The sequence below is a fragment of the Aphelocoma coerulescens genome, chromosome 18 (assembly GCF_041296385.1).
Source record: "Aphelocoma coerulescens isolate FSJ_1873_10779 chromosome 18, UR_Acoe_1.0, whole genome shotgun sequence".
Classification (NCBI taxonomy): domain Eukaryota; kingdom Metazoa; phylum Chordata; class Aves; order Passeriformes; family Corvidae; genus Aphelocoma; species Aphelocoma coerulescens.
Genome location: NC_091031.1, coordinates 6438050 through 6454677, shown reverse-complemented (window position 1 = coordinate 6454677; position 16628 = coordinate 6438050). Strand labels below are relative to the sequence as shown.

General features: G+C 46.9%; 1 long non-coding RNA gene across 2 annotated transcripts in view; it reads right to left on the bottom strand.

Annotated features, from left to right (window-relative positions):
• Positions 1–16628, bottom strand: part of LOC138120063 (uncharacterized) — a 34046-nt gene that overhangs the window by 6713 nt on the left and 10705 nt on the right. The window contains exons 3-5 of one of the 2 annotated variants that reach the window (XR_011155720.1): positions 15462–15628; positions 10077–10242; positions 3647–3951 (exon numbers count right to left, since the gene is read on the bottom strand). This is a non-coding gene — a long non-coding RNA (uncharacterized lncRNA). The remainder of the gene's footprint in view (positions 1–3646; positions 3952–10076; positions 10243–15461; positions 15629–16628) is intronic. The other variant, XR_011155721.1, reaches the window with a different exon arrangement.

The following is a 16628-nucleotide window of genomic DNA, read 5'->3' as shown; positions in this document are numbered from 1 at the left end:
TGTCCTAATACACAGGCACAGCCCTCCCGAATGGCTGATGATTTACTTCAAGAGTCAGTCATTGCTGACCAGAATGCCAGGCATGTCTTCCCAAGCCAAGATGTGAGCTGAGATCAGTTCAAACAAACCCCTCAACCCTCTGCCCATCTGCTGTGCTGCTATTGGGTGGTGAAGGCTGGTCCTGGGTGATGATGCCAGCCTGGGATACCCCAACCATGGTGGGTCAGACCAGCAGAGCTTCACCAACACCTCTGCCATGGTGAGCCCAAGCCACTGTCACAGAGGTGGCATTTGGCACAGGCTTAGTTCAGTTTTAGGGTCTGTATTGGTCTGGCACAGCCTGGTTTTAGGTAGCAGGGGGACCGCAAAGATGGCTCTTGTGAGGAAGCTGCTGGAAGATTCCACCATGTCCGGCAGAGCTGGCTGATGGCTCTGAAGATGGACATGATGCTGGCCAAACCTGGGCCAGCGAGAGAGGTTGGTAACACCTCTGTGATGACATGTTTAAGAAGAAAATCAAAACAAAGTCACAAGATTTTGGATTCTAGTCAGAGAAGAGGAGGAGGTGAGAACATGTGAGGGAAAACACCATGGTGACACCAAGGTCAGTGAAGAAGGAGGAGGAGGAGGTGCTCCAGGCGCCGGAGCCGAGATTCCTCTGCGGGCCGTGGTGAGACCATGGTGGAGCAGCTGTGCCCCTTCAGCCCCTGGGGATCCCCGGGGGATGCAGAGATCCACCCACAGCCCCTGGGGATGCAGAGATCCACCCGCAGCCCTGGGGATCCAGGGGGATGCAGAGATCCACCCGCAGCCCTGGGGATCCATGGGATGCAGAGATCCACCCGCAGCCCTGGGGATCCACAGGGATGCAGAGATCCACCCGCAGCCCTGGGGATCCAGGGGGATGCAGAGATCCACCCGCAGCCCTGGGGATCCCCGGGGGATGCAGAGATCCACCCACAGCCCTGGGGATCCAGGGGGATGCAGAGATCCACCCGCAGCCCTGGGGATCCCCGGGGGATGCAGAGATCCACCCGCAGCCCCTGGGGATCCAGGGGGATGCAGAGATCCACCCGCAGCCCTGGGGATCCCCGGGGGATGCAGAGATCCACCCGCAGCCCCTGGGGATCCAGGGGGATGCAGAGATCCACCCGCAGCCCTGGGGATCCAGGGGGATGCAGAGATCCACCCGCAGCCCCTGGGGATCCAGGGGGATGCAGAGATCCACCTGCAGCCCTGGGGATCCAGGGGGATGCAGAGATCCACCCGCAGCCCCTGGGGATCCCCGGGGGATGCAGAGATCCACCCGCAGCCCTGGGGATCCCCGGGGGATGCAGAGATCCACCCGCAGCCCCTGAGGATCCATGGGGATGCAGAGATCCACCCGCAGCCCCTGGGGATCCATGGGATGCAGAGATCCACCCGCAGCCCCTGGGGAGGTGCCCGTGCCGGAGCGGGTGGATGCCTGCAGGAGGCCGGGATCCAGGGGCAGCCCCGGAGCAGAGAGGGCCCTGCTCCCCGGCTGGAGCAGCCTGGCCTTGGAGCCCTGCACCCTGTGGCAGACAGACCCCGGGGCAGCAGTTTCGGGGGGCTGTGCCCGTGGGAGGGGCTCAGGCTGCAGCAGGGGCGCTGTGGCTGCTGCTCCTGAGAGCGGCCCCGCGGCGGGGAAGTTCAGGAGAGCTCTCCCGTGGGAGGGACCCCACGGCCTCACAGGGGAAGATTCCTCTCCCGGAGCAGCGAAGGAAATCTCGGGGATGGACTGAGCAAAGCCCCGTGCCCCGTCTCCCTGCGCTGTCGGTGGGAAGGAGGGAGGGGCTGGGGGAAAAGGTGTTTTTGAGGGGTTATTTTATTTCTCATTATCCTCCTCTGATTCTGTCAGTAATAAATTCACTTTGTAACTTTAAGTTAAGCCTGTTTTGCCCTTGAAACGTTTCTCTGGGTCCTTATCTCACTCGTGAAGCATTAGTTAATCTTTTTTTCCTTCTCCCTCCTCTGCCCAGCTGTGTCAGGAGAGGGTGAGCGAGTGGCTCTTGTGGGTGCCTGGCGCTGGGCGAGTGTTAAACCACAACAGGGTCATTCTCAGCAAATGCTGGGGTGCTTGGAGACACCGGGGAGCTTGGGACAGGAGTTAGAGCGGCCACTGCAAAACCCACCTGGAATCTGCCTTAAAAAGAAACAACAAAAAACACCAAAACCCCCTCAAAACAACAACAATAATAAAAAGAAAAATCAAAACAAACAGACAAAACCCCCACCAAAACCCCCAAACCAAAGCCAGAGAAACTGCCTCCAACTCTTGGGTCAGGAGAAAGCCTTGGAGTGGCCATTCTCAGCGTTACCACCACTTCTGTCCCCCTAGAGCAGCTGAGCAACTTTGCTTCCTGCAGGGATCCTTTGGAACCATCTAGCTTTTCCCATGCTAGGCCACATCTTGCAGGGTTGTAGCTGTATTACTGGTACACAAAAGCCAAAATTTGTACCCCTCTACCTGTTTTCTTCCCAACCTCCTCTTCCAGCTGTTCTCCCCCTCGCTATCTACATATTCTGTTCTTCTCTGCTGTTTCTAATAGCTTCTGTCTATGCCAAGTCCCATCCTACTCAGCTCTCATTAAACCCCAGACCTTGTGCAGAGCTTTTCTGCATTCATCTCCCAGCCAGCTTTTGTCTCTTTGACGTCTAGGTTCTCTTTGTTGTCTAGGTTCTCTTTGTTTGTGCTTTTCTCTCTGGATCTGGGAATCATTCTGGTTCTGTTGATGCATGGATCCAGGCCCTGATATTTTGTTGAACTCCGTGGGATCTCTTCTGTTTGACAGGTGCAGTGGTGGGTATGACTGCTCCCTGCATCAGCAGCACCCAGCGTGTTGCAAAGGCCTTGAGAAGCTGATGTGTATCTCAAGCAGTAGGAAACTTACCCTCTGCTAGACATTGGCTTGAGAGAGACATTATCCCTGGCAGATACCAGCTCCAGGAGACATTTTCCATGGCATTCCTGCCCAGGAATAGATCCTGACTTCATCTAACAGAGGAGCTGATTGTACAAGACTGTGCTGCTCACTGGAGGATGGCATGGCCAGAGCAAATGGCATGGGGTGACCACTGCCATACCTGTGGTGTTCTACCCGCTCCTGCTCATTTTCTGATGGCATGTTTTGTTCTCCTGATGCCTCAGATCAGGATCTCGATAAAAAGCTTTGGATCTGAGCAGCCCCTGCCGGCAGCAAGTGCTCCCCCTGGAGCACAAGGGTCCCGGAACGCGTGCGCCCAGCAGATCTTTTATTTGGAAAACAAAAGATATTGACTATTCATAAACCTCAGCTTAGAGCAAGGCAAGGCCAGCAGGAAAAAACGCCACCATGGGTGAGTGAAGGTGCTTAGTGAGGAGTAGGGCATTGTGGGTTTTCAGCCCTGAATTACGGGGCAGCAGTGAGCAAGTGGCTTTGCCTTTTCTTTTTTGCCTCCTACTGATTTAGTCTGGAGGCATTTCAGCGGGCACTTTCTCCTGTTATATGGTGATAAAACCCTGGGCTCAATAACTGAGATCTGCTGTCTGGCATCAGAGCAATACAAATAACAATAAAAGAAACAAAATAGTGGTGAGTCAGGCTGGTTTTCACTTGGAAAAACATCAGTTATCCTTATTACTCACCAGCTCTGTTGTCTCCTCCGGGGGACTCTGCTGGCCACCATTGAGGCTGCAGTTGAGGAGTTGAGCAAAATACAGGGAGGCTGTATTTTGCTCAGGTCCTCCTACAAAAGGTTCTCCCTGGGGTTTTGGAGGATTGGTGGTTGCATATCCACATCAACAGGAGCAGGAGTACAAGCAGCCTTTTTGCAGAGCAAAAGCCTTTTAGCAGCTAAGCCCAGTGGAACCACAAGGCTGAAGAAATGACACAGCATGGAGAGGCCACAGCCCATGGTGGGATGGACAATCCTTGAGGCCCATATCTTCACCTGGGGGGAAAAAACAGAGAAGGGAGCCTGGAGGGGGGCCACCCTGGCCCTAGGCTGGCTGAGGTCACCCATGGGCTCCTGAGCCATGGCTGTGTTGTGCCCCACAGAGCATCATCACAACAACCCTGATGCATCCAAAACACAGACAAGCGGCCAAGTCCAGCTGGAAGTTGATTACTGCTATTGAGATTTGTATTTATTAATTTGTAGCCCACTTGCTTTCTTTTGGCACCATTTTTCTCTGCAAGTGAAAAATTTCCCCTGAATCACTGCGTGTTATTTCCACTTGTCAAGATAAAGGTTAATGAAATACCAGTAACTGCATCACAAATCCAGCTCCATATCTATCCAGGATTTTATATGGCAAGTTATACTGCACAGTCTGTTCTTAGAAAAGGCTGTGATTAAAAAAAACCAAAACTGTCAGAGGTCAAGAAATTAATGGTTAGAGCAGCATAGCCTCTGCCCTTCACTCCTCACATCTCGCCTGCAGGACATGGAATAAAAAACCTCCTGGAACTGGCACAAGCAAGTGTGGGACGAGATTTCCTCCAACACACAAGATTCTGCAGGACTGTGGTTTTTTAACAGCTTTTTCCTTTGCAAATGTTGCCTGTATCTAGATAATGGTTACTTGGATATTTATACACTATGTAAATTATATATAAATACACAAATGCCATAGAATCATAGAGTATCTTGAGTTGGAAAAGACCATCGAGTCCTATAAATATATATAGAATTTAGAAGCAACGTAATGCTATAATTGACATATATCTGTCTTCAAAGAGATTTGCACAGAGAGAATTTTACATACTTGCTGCAGAGAGATTTTCATGCCATGAGTGTGAAACCACCAGGACTGGCTGAAGGACACGCTGTGCCCAGGGACTGGGGAGCTGAGACCAATTTTACTGCTGCAAACACCCCTTCAAGATCCACTGGCCTCACTCCCCAAGTTAAACACTTGGAAAAACAGAAGATGCCCCTATCCAGAAGCAGTTGGGGCACGTGAGGTTTCAGGAAGGAAGGGAGGAGCTGCTTTGTTTTCTTCCTAGGGAAGGCCAGCGATGGGATGAGTGTCAGGAGCTGCCATTTGCGGTGAGTCAGGAGATTGGCATGGGGTGGTTTGCATTAATACCGGCTTGAACACATGCCAGAGAGGATTTCCAAAATTCACAGCCAGTTATTCCTTGTCACAGAGTTAAGAGATCCTATAGCCTGTTCTTCCACTCTGAGGCATACGATCAAAAGCCTGCAGAGGTTATTCTGAGAGGTTTGTTTGTTCTGTAAATATGTATTTAAAATCTTGAATACAGATGACTAAGTTTGAAGAAAAAACCCAAAAACTTCTAAGAGATCAAACCCGCTCACAGAGAATCTTATCCCTCCTTGGAGGTGGATTAAAAAAGCGTTGTTATGAAATCCCAGTGCAGATTTTATTATGGGCTAAATCAAAATGCTTTGGAGTTTTTGGAGTTCAGATCTGAAGTTCAGCGTTTCAGCCCATATGCTCCATATAAAAGTAAGATAAAGGAAAGGATGTACTTTTTCTTCCTTTTGATATGCAAAGATTCAGATGAAATGCTTCCTTTCCAATTTGCTTTTTCAGTAGAAATTCACTAGAGATCCTATCAACATGAAATACCTTGTGAAGCCCGAGGGGCTCCTGAAATGATGGATGACATCAAGAGCCAAAAGAACATGTACAAAGCGTCTGCAGAAAGAGATCCTTAATCACTCTGTGAAGCCTGTTGATTTGTTGCCAACTACTTAACTTAAAGCTTGTGTTGTCATATATCTAACTTTAAAATTTAATGAACCAGTTGGAGAAAGGAAATCTCTCTTAAAAAATTCAGTCGTGTCCCTTCAGCTGCAGTGTGAGCAATAACACACTTCATTGGATACTCTCGGCAAGTCCCTCGTTAAAACAGTAGCACCAGATGAGATCTAATTTTCCTAATATTTGTAGACTACAGTGCAAGAAGGAAAATATTTGAGATTTTATGTATTCCTGAAGAATAGGTAAAAAAACCCAAATCAACAAAACAGTGAAAGCTGCTCCCCGGTTTATATGCTAGACATCTTTCATTTACAAGTACTTTACTGCTGAAATTGAATGTCAATATTATTTTTCTTTTTAAAAAAAATTTTTGCCCACTAGATGGCTGTAATTGTTATGGCTGTGCTTAATTTTTGGTATCAAATTCCCATCTTTAAAAAAATCTGCTCTTTCTTTTTGTTATTCTTCAGCACCCGCGCTCACTCTCCAAGGCAATGTTTAAAACGATGGGATCGTCACCTTGGAAATTTCAGCTGTTTATAGGAAGTTTAGGTGTTCAAAATGGCCACTGCAATAGGCTTGTATCACATCTAAGGCACAGAAATCCACCACCATTTTGAAAGATAAAGTGGGAATTAATTTTTCATTATTGAAAGAAATACTTTTTTTTTTACTATTACAAGGAATGATCAAGGACTCAGAGCCCTTTGGAAAGACTTTCCAGTAGCGTGGCATTTAATGCAAGCAGCTTGTGATTACTGTTGGAGCACAAAAACATTGTAAATCTGATGAAGGAGAGCCCAGGAGGCAGGATTGAGCATCTCCCACGTCCTAGATTCAGCAGAGGAGCTGATGTGAAAAAGAAGCAGGATCTGCTGGAAAGAAAGCTCAAATGATGTATCACAGGGAATACAATTTCCCTGCTATTTGCACGGGCTCTAGTCCAGGAGCAGCAGTGGGTCTGGATAGTGGATTTGCAAAGTGTTTGCTGGCTGTGGTTCCTCGTGGCTGCAGTTTTCAAGAAGATCCACTCAAAGGAATAACCACATAGCCTCAGGTACAGAAGAAGACCTTCCCCATTCAGCCAGCGAGCAGGGCACCAATGCTTCCTCTGAACAGAAAGGCCTGAATATAGACATCTACATGTCTTTGACAGCTCTTCACTACAAGATATGAAAAGGGAACTGCCTGTCTCCTTTTTTAAGCCAAACACAAGTTTTTAGCAGCATGCAGAGATATTTGTAGGAATTCTCCACCAAGCACGAGCCAGTATGGAATCACCGAGGCATCGCTGCAGCCCCTCGGGCACAGTGCATGGTGCTGCCAGCAGCACATAAATCTGCCCTTAATGGGAATTACTTCCTTTTCAATGAGGAGTTTGCCCCCAGTTCAGCACTGCACCAAAGGGGTGATCAGGGGCCACCAGGTCTTTTAAGTGCAACTTCATTAAGTGTCTCTGAAGAGGGTTTGTTCAGCTGGAGCGAGAGCAGCTCGGTTGGGGCAGTGCCTATGCCTCACCTAAAATCATCCCCCAGCACAGCACTGAGCTCTGTGGATCATCTGGAAGAGAAGAGAGAGCACCTCTGGCAAAGGACGTGCTGTGATAAGATTTGATTCAGAGAAATTCAGGACAGCTGCAGTGCACCAGTTTAATACCAGTCAAGTAGATAATTTCTCTTATTGCTCACTCTTCCAGAAGTACCATGCCGAGGTGCTCAGAGGGCCCAGCTGCAGTCAGAGCAGAGCATCCCCCTGCTCTACCTGGATTTCTTCCTATTTCAGTAGAACTGAGCACTCTCTTTCTGTGTAGGCACAAGTAGATCCATGCCAGCACGTGAGTCCCATGTGCTGTGTGTTTGCCAGCCAGAGGCTGGGCACAGCCCCTGCCCCTCTGGATCAGCTCCAGGAGTTGTCCCCAGCCCCACCTTGACCCAGCTGTTTTATCATGGTGGGTGTGGGGTCTGGTTTGCCTTCAGTCTTTTCCTGGCACATGCAAATCCAGCCTACCTGGATATTTAAATCAAGTTCATTGTCATGCTAGCTGAACACCTTATAAAGGGATGTTAATCAAGAAAGAATAATGAGCCTTCAAATTCCCCTAAGTTGTAAGTGAGGACAAAGTGCTCAAGTAAAACATCTCTCATTCTAAATGGGTCCTTATTTCTAAGTCTTCGACATCCACAAAACAGGGTAAAGTAAACACTGAGACAAATGGATGAAAAAAGCTAAGTACTCCTCAGGAAGATGGACATCTGTCTTACCCTCTCTTCCTATTCCCTTCAAAGCAATTCCTGCCATCATCCTGTGAAACAATCTGAATAAGTCCCTGGAACTCAAGACACTTCTTTGAGATCTTCTGACTCACCAACTTTTCTGTTTTCCCGTGTCTACAGTGAATCTTGCTGAACAGGTTGAACCAAAAGGATCTTCTTGCAAACATTCTGCAAATAGATCAATGCCATATCCTGTATCAAACGTCCTGCCTGGAGCCCACTGAATAAATGGATGTCTTTGCTATAAAATTATAAACCAGAACTTCATGTGGCATCATACCCATATAGATTTAAAATAATTTAGCTTTCAGCAAAGAATTTTCAGCATTGCAATAAGAGCAGTATAAATAGCCACAGTCTCTGAGCATTGCAAAGGACAGGGATTAAGGTCAGCAGCCACACTGCAGTGGTTTGCCTTTGAAGACTGTCTGGAGCAGACTGTGGAAGGTGCAGGGCACCCGGGGCTCCCATTCAGTTGTGATGAGGTTGCAGATGCCTTGTGTTTCCTGATAATCACTCTGGAGGGATTTGATCAAGAAAAAGATGTGTGGAAACCTGCAAGATGCTTTTGAATAACAGAAGCTCTCTTGCACAGAGGACGAGGCTGGTTCAAGACCACGGCACCTGCTCCTGCATGGAGCAAAGTTCCCTCCTTGTTCCATGTTGTCCCAGTGGAGCACAGCTTCCCACCAGCTCACCTGCTCAAAGGAAACCCCACACCACAGGGGTTTGCTGGATAAACAACGAGTCACCCCTGAGATATCAGCACTGGAGAGATATAGAGGAAGAGCTGCAATGGGTGCTCCTCATCTCATGTGACTCACCCCAAGACAATGTTTGGGTACTGGGTATTTTTAAAGCAGACAGAGGGCAGGTTTAGATTAGGTACAAAGAGGAAATTCTTCCTGGTGAGGGTGGTGAGGCCCTGTCATGGATTGCCCAGAGGAGCTGTGGCTGCCCCATCCCTGGAAGTATTCCAGGTCAGGTTGGATGGGGCTTGGAGCAACCTGGTCTGGTAGAAGGTGTCTCTACCCATAGCAGGGGGTTGGAACTGGATGAGTTTTAAGATCCCTCCCAGACAAAGCCATTTTATGAGTCTCTTTGGGAGAGTGACACACATAAGATGCTGAAATACATTCAGGTACCCCAGAGAATCATCTGAATTGTGCTAGAGATATCCAGCTCAGAGTCAGAGCTGGAGGAAGCCATGAAGGCTGACCCTGTTGGGTCAGATGGCTGCTCACTTTCTCAGGCTGAGATGTGCTCGCTCAGGAGCCAGAGCCCCCACAGCCAGGGGGAGGCTCTGCTCGACATCCCTGTCGTCAGATGGGCCTTGGGGTGGGTCACATGTTTTCGGAGAAGGGACTCTGTCACCTTCATTAGTCTTATTTGGGAATTGCTCTGAAACAAAGCATTTTGTGAACCCGAACAAAAACACTGGGGAGCGCTCAGCAGCGAATTCTTTTGCATGCTGCCTTTTTGTTTTGTATGATTTCCAACGTTTTTGGCAAAAAACATTTCCTCTGACTGTTTTCCTTCTAGAAACAGCCTTCTTCCAGACAGGGCTGCTCTGCCACTATTTAGCTGGGTAGACACGGGGCTATTTAAAACACAGAGCTGGAACACTGGCAAAACACTTGTCTCATTCCAAGACAAGCAGGGAAGGGGAGAGTGCTCATCGCCGGGTGCAACCTTGCCCGTCCCCGGGAGGTTTGTGCCTGCGTCATGCCGATTTGTGCTGAATTTAAGGCTTCTGGGGATGAAATCTGTGGCAAAACCTAACAAGATTTTTTAGAAGCTGCTAGTTCACAGCTCTGAGTATTTATGATTTTTGGCTGCCAGCTCTCGCACACGTTACGGTCAGCAGTTTAATTATTTACCGGGCTCTGTACAGCACCGTTCAAGCAGCAACCATCAAATCTGACGTTTTGATAATGCGAGGGTAATTGGGTTATTTTTTTTTCTTCCCCTCCCACCAGCTCTAACCCCCTATTCTGCTGGGAGATGCAGAGTCATAGCTCTGCTGGCTTGGCTTCCCGCCACCTCGCTGCTCCTTTAAAACCCCATACCTCCCATTGAAGGAACTCGGTGTCCTGTTCGCCAGCAGGACGTCAATGTTTCTATGGAAACTCTTCCCAAAGATTCTCGCTCCGCGCTGCCGCTGCTGCGTATTGTATGACCGGCTTTGTACACTGCAATTCATTATCCAGGCTGTGACGAAAAGGGAGCAGCTTTCTGCCCAAAGGGAAAAAGCATTAAGAAAAAAAAAAAAAAAGACCCAAAACACTAACCCCCCCCCTCCACCACCTTAATATTAATAAAATAAGCCACTAAAACCGAAGGTGCTAAAGCTGTTTGGCATTTGAACTATGAATGGAATGTGCTCCCCTGTGTTCCTTGCAGTGAAAAATACCCTTTCCTGAATAATTAGCTCAGCTGAAGAAGCTTATAAATTCTTCGCAAGGTCCTTTTTCCTTCCGAGTAGCAAGGAGAAAATTTTCCACCTCTCACAATTACAGTCACGATGATGGATGTGTGTCACGTAGGTAACAAATGTGCCTGAGCAGGAATCCTGTGCATGAACTGTGTGGAGAACAGAGGAGGCTCAAAGCCAGGCTCAGATTTTGCATTTGAATTAATGTCTGCAAAGGGTATGCAGAATTAATAGGCTGAAGGACGATTCACATTAATTTCTCATTTGCCCCAATAACAGGAAATCTCTGGGACCAGCGGAGAATGTGGTGATGACGTTTACGTACACGTCCCTTACTAATGATGTCCAAAGGTGGCCAGATTACTCACCCCTCTGCAGATGAGCTCCAGGTGTTACATACCAGACAGGTAAAAGGGTCTAAATTTTGTTCCCACCTCTATCACAGATTTGCTGTTATTTTGTATCCAGACACCACTATCAACTTTGAAAATCTGAATTCCTAGGTGCTGCTCTGAAGGAGCCCAGAACCTGATTTTTCTTGACTTCCACTGGATCACTGGTGGGCTCTTGGCACCTCAGGCAATCAGATTTCAGGTGTCCCAAAGCATGTACCTCAAACCCAAGGTACTCAACTTGTGATACTTGCAGAAAGACAACTCCTTAACCCAGCAGAACTCTGAGATCTGCAGAAAAACATTACACTCATCTACTATGCTGGGAACCAGCACTGAGTAAAAACCTGAGTAAAGATGAGGATGAGAGGAGACAAGTATTTTATTTTTAAACCTTATGAATTTCTGAGTAGTTCTGCTTTGTCGCTTTCCTAGGGAGGAAGGCATGGGTTGGGCAGATCAGAATTTCAAACTCTGCTCGCTCCCTGATACCACGCTAAAGACTTGTATTACCTTTAATTGATGTTTCTGAGTGCATCCTCATTGATTTACTCCAGCCGTGCTCTTTATGCAGGGAACATTCTATTCTCAGAGCATAATCTAGACCCATGCAAACAATATAGATGTTTCCTGATAACATAATTTAGAAAGAGGAGATGTAATTACTGCCTATGCTGAATGCCCAGCATCTCTGTGCTTGCCAGAGCACTGCAAACCCATAACCCCTTTCGGAATCCATACAGGGAGAAAACTCCCAAATCCTTCAATGTGGTTCTCATTTTGCCATTTCCATCTTATTAAATATGCTGGTCCTTGTGCCTTTGATTTTAACTTCCTAAGGATAGCTCATGCTGAAATTATTTAGAAGGCTCTCAGAGGCTCTTAGATGAAATTCAGGGATCATTCCTGCGGAAATATGTCTATTTGTGGAACCGGGGACAGCAGCAACTTGGGCATCTGCTGCAGAGAAATAGGGAGGGGACCCAGCAAGTTCTCCTTGGAGTAACTTGTTCTTTTAAGAAGTGCAACAAAGCAGGTTCTTGTTGTTAAGGACTTCCCTTAAATACTTGAAGAGGAGGTTGGAACTCATCTGACCTGCTCCGAAACCAGTCAGCTTGGCTGCATGTAGTCCAATTGCTGTGATTTAAAATTAGTAGTTGGAGTGCTTTTGTCTTCTAAATCATCCCACAAGCACTGTGCTTCATTGTCTTGTCTCTGATGGGAGGATATCCAGGGTGAGACATTACAATTCAAATTCTCATCTCTAGGGTCAAATCTGTCTCGGTTCAGTAGTGCCTGGAAAGCACTGCCGTGCAGTGGGGTTTGATGTGAAATAAGCACAGGTCCCTCCATGGCACAGTCAATTGAGATCCACAGCACAGAAAAATTACCACTGTAATTGCTCCCTGTATCAGCTGCCTCAGGAAAAAATAAAATAATAAATAAATAATGACTGAATTGGCCCTGAAGACTGAGTCACTCTCATTTAGAGAGTGGTCCCTCCTGAACACTTTCCCACATTGCAAAGCCACCACATAATGGAACAATTCAGCTCCACTGACAGCCCTGGCTAAAATAGCCCCGGAGCAAGATAGGGAAGGTGTTGTAGGTCACTGCTGAGGTGCTTGGCAGGGCTGGCAGTGACAACTGTGCCCACACTAAGAGAGTTTTCCAAATTACTTCAGCAAGACCAGAATTAGCTCTCAAGCCTGATGCAACAGTTCAGAAAGAAGCCCTTTTGTATTTTGGATTCATGTTCACCAGGTATCAGCTTCTCCCTGTGCTCTGCAGCAGCAGCTTCATCGTTGACATCCATCATTAATGGTCAGGCATGGGTTGGCTCTGGGACCCCCTGTCAGAGGACAAGGCCAACTCTCCAGCCTGTTTCTTTCCTGGGGTCTAACAGGGCCTGAATTCAATTTACCCTGCAATCCTGGCTAAAGTCCAGCTACACATAAAAAGCATTTACTGCTTAAAACTCTTTCAGCATGGCCCTCAATAGGTTTTAAGAACAAGAAATACCTATTATAATTGTTTATCATTATCTGAATTGGACATGAGGGAGCAGAAGTTGAGTTCAGCGACCATTGGGATTAAGAGAGAACAAGGAGACCACCTTCAAGGAAAGTAACAGCAACCAAACACATTGTGAACGAGCAGAAAACACAAAGAGGGACCAGATGACAAAAAAGAGGCTAAGTATCACTGGTATTTACCATTAATCTTTTTGTCTTTGTCTTGCTATGCATCTTCCCAAATCTCATGTCTGGTGGGACTGGACAGCCCAGAGGGTTTGATTTAAAACCAGTTCAGGTCAATTCTGCAGGATGAACATGGGTGAGACTAAACCATATAGCTCATGACATAACAACATCACTCTGTTCATGATAAGGAACCAAACTGAAGTTCAATTTGTTTGAAAAAAGCACCATTTCTAAGGCAGAAGATCAGCCACATCAATGACTGAGAGGAACTAGAGGTGAAAGTTGAGAAAAAGAGATATAAATACACTAACTTTTAAACATTTTAATTTCAAGTCACAGGAAAACCATTCAGTGTGTGTCCTGGGGTTTCTTTAAACAGGGAAAGAAGATTAAAATACTAATCTGTGCTGATTTCCCTGTGCAGCAGCAAAAATGAACGTGGCTCAAAAGACTGACCTATGAGAAAAGATTAAGAGCAGCTAAATTTGTATAGCTTGGCTAAGCAACAACCACGAGGGACACACTGGCAGAGTGCAAAACCAGAGAAAATGGAGTATTATTTGGAAAGACAACAGAGTCAGGGGATGAAAACTAAAGAAAGATCAGGCAGAATGGTAAAGTCTCCAAGACTGTATTTTAGGGAATTTATTTAGGTCTGTATTTTAGGGAATGAAAGCCACGATACTCCAAGCACACAAGTACAGGGATGAGCTAGACACTGGTGTGAGGGTTGTTGGATGTGACCAGTGACTTTAAACACTTCTATTCCTGAGTTTCCAAAGAAAATCACCTTTAGAAAAGTGACAGCTCAGCTCATACTATAAATACTTTCTTCTCAAGCTCAGCACCCAGCAGCCACCAATCAGTTCTCAAAATCTTGAGTGAAAAATAAACCACAAGGAACAATCCTGCACTCCGAGGGAATGGACAAGCTAATCTAATACATCTTTGTCATCTCTGGTTTCCATGACAGTTGCATAATCAGACATTTATGTAAGTAGAGGTTTCCTCCTTAAATAGCAGCCTATGATCTCATCTGCACCTACGGTATAACCCATTTGAATGGAAATGATGTGCCACTCATGTGTACAACTAATTTTTTAATGCTTCTCTCTTATTTTTATTTATTTATTGTGGCACATCAGCCTGCAGAGTACTGCTCACACATGACTAACTCTTCTTGTTGTGGTCTTCTTGTGGTCTAGAAATAACCACAGTCCCCAGGTTCAACTAATGGTTGGGCTCCCACTTGCTCAGCAATTCAGTGTGAAAAGTGATGGTGTATCCACACACCCCAGTGCAGCACTTAAGCCTTCCTAGAATCACAGAAGGGTTTGGATTGGAAGGGACCTTGAAGACCTTCCAGTTCCACCCCTCTGCCATGGGTAGGGACACCTTTCACTAGACCAGGTTGCTCAGAGCCACATCCAACCTTGGCTGGAACACTTCCAGGGATGGGGCAGCCACAGCTTCTCTGGGCAAGGTGTACCAGGGCCTCAGCACCCTCACAGGGACAAATGTCTTTCTGATATCTTAACTAAACCTGTCCTGTGTCAGTTTGAAGTCATTCCCCCTTGTCCTGCCACTCCAGGCCCTTGCCTATTGTCCCTCTCCAGCTCTCTGGCATGGAAGAGGCTCTAAGGTCTCCCCAGAGCCTTCTCTTTTCCAGTCTGAACACCCCAGCTCTCCCAGCCTGGCTCCAGAACAGAGCAGCTCTAGCCCTGGTCATCTCTGTGGCCTCCTCTGGATCTGCTCCAGCAGGTCCACATCCTCCTTATGGTGGGAGCCCCAGGGACAAAGTGTTTTGGGTGGGTGATTCAACAGAATCACCTTCCTCAACCTGCTGGTGAAGCTTCTTTTGAGGCACCCAAGACGTGGTTGGCTTTTGGGGCTGCCAGTGCGCACTTAGGGTCATGCCCAGCCTCTGATCCACCAGCACCCTAAGTCCTCCTCACAGCTGCTCTCACAGCAGCTCTCTTCAAGCATCTCTAACCCAGAGGTGATGGGCTGCTCTCAGACCCTGTTTCAGATTTTCCAGGAGGCCAGGATTTCCACACCATACCTCTCCCCAAGGGGCTGGGGTGAGGACCTTAGAAGAAGAGCTCCAGGATTTGTCTTGGCCAGTTTGGGATTTCTCAGGGTGGGAGGAAAGCTCCCAGGACAGTTCTACTCCTGCTGCAGAGACTGCCTGGAGTCTCCTCTGAGCTCATGCAGAGTATCATAAAGCAATGCCAAAAATACAGATCTCTTCCTATATGCCATATTAATTGAAATGAAGAAAAGCAGACCCAGTCCATGAAATCTCACTCCTACTCCCATCTAAGTTCATGTAACGAGAGTGAAAGGTGAACAAAAGTAACTGCAGTTAAATCTGCATGGAGAAATTCTCAAAAACATCTCCAAAAAAAAAAAAAAATCAGCTACCTGGAAGGAGTAGCTTTTATCTAAAGGCTGCAGACATCAGCAGTCTAGGGAGCTGATCCCAGTAGGCAAGTAGTTCTTTCAGTAGGCAAGTAGTTCTTTATATGGATGTTCTGGGGTATCAGACACTCTTCAAAACCTGTCCAGAAGCCATGTCCAGTGAGTTGATCCTGAAATGTAAGTGGTCCTATTTAGACCATCCTCTTAGTGCTTTTTTGCATCGCTCTGCATCAACCACTGTGCACAAAAATATGCCCAGAGCAGAGTGAAACAGGCAAGAACAGAAACCTAATCCCATCTGCCAGCCTTTGCAGCCTCAAATTTGCGGGACTCTTGCCAGCCTTTGGATGTTGTAGTGCCTTCTCTCAAAGATCCCACTATTAGAACAACACAAAATATATTATGTACTATTGTTCCCAGCATCAAACAATCAGCAAAAATATCTCCTCTTGCTCCTCAGTCTGATCTCCCTTCTCCCACTGAATCTGATTTAGTGACAAAGATAGAAAGAAATAGGGTGGATTGGGGTTTGCAAGCGATTGTCAATTGGATTTTGTGAGCCCAGCAGTATCTCAGAGCAGGCTTCAATTTTCCCTGAACCCCCTGCAGCTCCTATTAGCCTCGATAACTGCTTCTAATTTTGGCCAGGACATTTGCCCAGATCTTTGAAGGAAGGGGGAGTCTTTCCCTGGTGCAGAGAGACTCCCACCTCCATGCAGCAAACATGGGCTGGGTAATGGCTTAATTACAGTGAGAATTCCTACCCCGTCCAGCCAGGCTCTGACGCACGTTACGTAACTGGATTGTTAATGCTTTTTATATGTTGGCGGAACTGAAATTAAAAGAGGAAATTATTCTCCTGATGCTCAACTCTAATCCCCATCTGTCTGTGTTTTTACTTTTCTGCACTTGCAAAGCTCCCTGATCAAAAGGTCTTGAATAGATTCCAGATTTCCAATTTAGTTTGCTTATGCAACCCAAAATATTATGGCAGTCTTTCCTGGGGGCGATTAAGCATATATTTTCAGTTCCTCCAATTCTCTCTGTTCCAAGAGGGCTAAAAATGGCATAAAGCTTTAGCTCATTCCATACTGTTAGCACCACAAACAACTTTTTTATTTTTTTTTACAACTTTTTAAGAAGATAGGAATAGTCAAGAGCTTTGCAGGG